Genomic DNA, 4,354 nt, shown 5'->3' on the forward strand with positions numbered 1-4,354 from the left:
AACTAGGGAGCCTTTCCGTCGTCTTCTTCCACCTACCTCTAAATTCAACTTGAATCCTACCATTTTATCAAATTCTTGAAGGCAGAAAAACAAATGCTCATATATATGGACATGAGATGTGTCAACCGACCCTCCCTACAAATGTCACGGGTGGTGATTAATTACCGACTTCGTGATGTCCCTATTTTGCAAGTTAAAGCCCAACAAATACATGAGTAAGGTGATGCTCACAAGAGCTTATAAAACCTGATCCGCGTAGCAGTGCATACAATATTACACATAGTATGGGCGGGGAGGCAACGCGCCTCCTTCCTCAAAGAGTTATAATCCGAGGGAATGGGCCCTTCCCCGTGCATCGAGATTGAGAGTGCCTAGAATATTAGCACCGAGAATGAGTTTTGGGAATGGATAAGATAGTGGCATATTACCTGAAGTCAATAGTTGTAATCATAGTCGAACGTTGGACAACGAGCAATGCGCCAAGAGAAATTCAAATTCTCATCGTCTTTTGGCAATTTCTTTGATCTTGGACAGCAAGCTCAGGGAGCATACTCTCTAGATGATAGTAGACACTATCATCTGATGCTCCCACCGGCGAATTCACATACAATCCTGAATGATTGCTCAAGAAAATTAAAAAAATCTCCACGAATCCACAATTAATAATGAGATGATAGCACAATTTATGGTCAAACGTGACTTGCTCGATTTGGTGCGAGGGGATGGCTCACTTGTAGGTGAAGTTAGATGATTGAAACTCACATGAGCTGACTCTCCTGCCAACGTTTTTGCAATGGAAGAGAATGGATCAAACTCGTGACTGCAAAGATTTATGCACACCTACAGTAACCTTGGATGTCGATTGTGATATGCTACAACCAACCTTGAACTGTAAGTGGCATGGATCACTGGAAGCACTAGTCGAAGTGTCTGTTGATGACGTTCTTTGCCATTGAATTGAGCTAGATGACGTTCTTTGCCATTGAATTGAAGTGAGAGACGAAGCACTTGCAGCTTAACCTGCATCAAATTCTCTTAGATATGTGTTCAACTACGATAGTAGCTAGTATTGGAGTCTGGTGTGATTTTGTTGTTTTCGATTTGTCCTCATTTGTAACAATATGTCTGTCGGCTCGGTCTCTAGCGATACTCAGCTTGGCTTTGTGCTTCATTGGATGCTAGACACCTTCTCCAATAATCCCTGAGTCTATGAAATTGCATCCTCTTAGAATTAATAGATTACTCTCCTATATTAGAGACTAGAACATGTATATGTGCCCCACAAATGGACCTATTGTCAAGACAATAAAATTTGTATGCCTACATCAGAACTGCCTTAAAATGTGAAGCATGAATGTAATCTCCACCATCACCACCACCGTTAGCTCCATACTTAGCACCAATCTCTACGATGACCGATCCTTGGTGGCTAGCTTTTTGGAGGTTTGTACCATGGTTACAGTATGTGAGTAGTCTTGATGCTAGAGAATCCGATCATATGCAAGAATTTTGGCTTTGCATGATGATAAGATTTTCTTGTGCCCTTTTCTTGGATGCACAAGATTGTGGAAGCTTTTTGCTCATAAACAGGGGCTCTAAGCAATTGGATTGAGGCATCCGACTCGGTATCCTGTTGGAAAGAAGTTTGGATTGATTCAAGAAATTTTGTAAGTGAGTTTGTTGTTCATACCAAAGAAAATCAAGCTAATGGATTGAATAAATGGATCCATTCCAGATGAGTTGCCAATGGGATCAAGTCTCTTCCTAATGTATGGAAGACAAAGACGAATAAAACAAGCGGTGAGTCAAAGGCAAGGCATGAGCACATTGTACATCTTTGTTTACAACCGAAAGCCTCGAAATGTTGATTTACAACTATGACAACCTCGAGAAAGGGATATCCGTACATCGATCACAACTGTGAGCCTCAAAATCTTGCTGCATTCACTGCAAAGCCATTCAAAACATGGGTGTAGTAGTAGAGATTTTTGTAGATTCTGACTTCCACTGTTTGAAGTTATTCTTGTGATAATCATGCAGATATAATTTTTTATGTCCACCATGAGACATTCTTTGAGCACGGAAGAGTCTAGGAAAAGATCAAAATTAGAGAACATGTCTTCCAAAGCGTGGGATGAATTTGAAGTGAAAAGCCTCCATCCTATGTATGCGCAAGTGAAAAACTGTGCTCGCTTTTGAGCTTGGAAAACATGATTGAGACCCTTAGATCTTTGAAGATCAACGTTTCATACTCTGACACGTGGCTTAATGAGGGCTTAAAAAGGGAAAACTTCCCTCTAGGCTACCTACCGTAAAGATTCAAGGGTCTATGAGACTCAAATAAACATGTGCTTAGAGCGCTTCCCCGTGCCGCTCCTAGCACTGGGCGTCTCGCAACAGTGCAAAATCCAAGCCCCATGAAGGCTGGCTTACATGATCTCCAAAATCTACAACCTGTATCATCCAATTATATGAAGTCATAGTATTTTGGGCCAATGAGCACGTCTGGGCATTGCAAAGCTTGACTAGAATCCTGAAAATTCAGGATGTTGGGCTAGAGCTGTAATGCTAGCCCAGCATGCTCCCCCAGCCCTAACCTTGCACGGCTTACTTGCTAGTGAGCTCCACTAGCATGCATGGGGAGGCACTCTCAAAGGGTGGAGCCTCTAATAGGGCATCATCATCCATACTTAATCTATCCGATATTATACATTAATCTCAAAGGGTGGAGCCTCCAATAGGGCATCATCACCCATACTTAATCTACATGATATTATACATTAGACAAATCTGAGCCCATGGTCAAGGTGAAAGCTGTAATGCGACATCACTATGATGATCTTCTTGAGACTAATGGAAGGTGGGCATGGGGGGGAGGCGAGGGGGGCGGGGGTGGGGAGCAACGGGCATAAACTCAAGGGTGCCTGCTGATGATGAATGTGGCTGCAATGACATAAAACCTATGATAGGGCACTAATGCAAATTTGTGTGAGTGACCTGCTATGGTCTCCTTGCAGAGCCTTGCATCGAACAAGTGCTATTGTAAACCGCATGGGTTGTCCCCTAGTCTAGGGAACATGAAGGGGGAATCCCCAAGCATGATCCATGTTGCATCTGTCATGTTACAATGGTAGAGGGTGGATCCATTTCTAAAAGCAAGGCATTAACATAGCTAACAACATTTTTCAAAAAAACTAAAAGCAGTTACAGAATCTCACTAACAAAGCTCCAAGGTTGCAATACTACATATATCTATTAGTTGAATGAACTTGTTTAATCCTTAAAATATGCTCCTATGAATCTATAAAATCATTTCTTGCGGCATCTACATTCCCTAATCAATAAAGTGGGGGGGCATCTTTGGTCTTTCAATTACTACAAGTCTTAAATTCATTTAATATTCTTTTTTATATGGACTTGATGTTCGAGAGGCAATCCTTTCTTAGTGTTTTTTTAATGGACATGTATGCCAATGTTAATGAATTAAGGAGAATTGCTATTGGAAATGTAGTATCTTCTTACATCTTCACTTTATATATATTCTTTAGATTTTTGGTACATTGCTAACACAACTTTACATTTTATCTAATCCCCCTTTGATCCACCCACTATTCTCACAACAGCAATTCCATCCAATTTTAAGAAGGAACTTGTTTTTAAAATATTGGGTCTATCCTACATAAGATGGAGCTCGAAAACTCAAAAATTCATATCCAAATACTGAGTGTTAGAATGACATGGGGCAAAATACTTAACTTTGCAATAACCCACATGTAACAAGCTTTTCACTTAGAGATGCTTCATGTCCATGAAACTAAAGATCCGTTTTCAAAATATACTTTAACAGTAGGAAGACATAACATGATAACCATGTTTCAAACACATTGTTACAAATCAATGCTTATTGTGATATGTTCTATATGTGTGTATATGGTATATTATCTATGTTTATATGGACATGTGCTTATTGGTACGTTGTATACATGTGTATGTCCCATGCTAAGTGTATGTGTATGGATTAAGGCAAGTTCATGGCTGATGCTAGGTTAGTCATGGCAATATTTATATTGGTGTGTATATCCTATGCAAAGTGTGTGCATATGGATTAAGAAATGTTCGTGGTGGCTGACGCTATGTTAGTTATGGCAAGCCTAACAAGCTTTGAATATTTACACCTATTATTTTGTGGGGAAAGTAGAAGACTTGTATACACACACAGGCAAAAATTGTTGGAGTGATGATGCTTTTCATGCCTTCTTGGTCCAATACGAGACACTTGAGCCCCTCCATGCACTGATTGACAGATGTTATCTTGATGAATGGATATTGGGCATTCCCTCTAGGATATCTACTT

Source organism: Dipteris shenzhenensis, chromosome 19 (assembly GCF_047967505.1).
Source record: "Dipteris shenzhenensis isolate YYH24624 ecotype China chromosome 19, Dip_SZ_1.0, whole genome shotgun sequence".
In the NCBI taxonomy this organism is placed as follows: Eukaryota; Viridiplantae; Streptophyta; class Polypodiopsida; order Gleicheniales; family Dipteridaceae; genus Dipteris; species Dipteris shenzhenensis.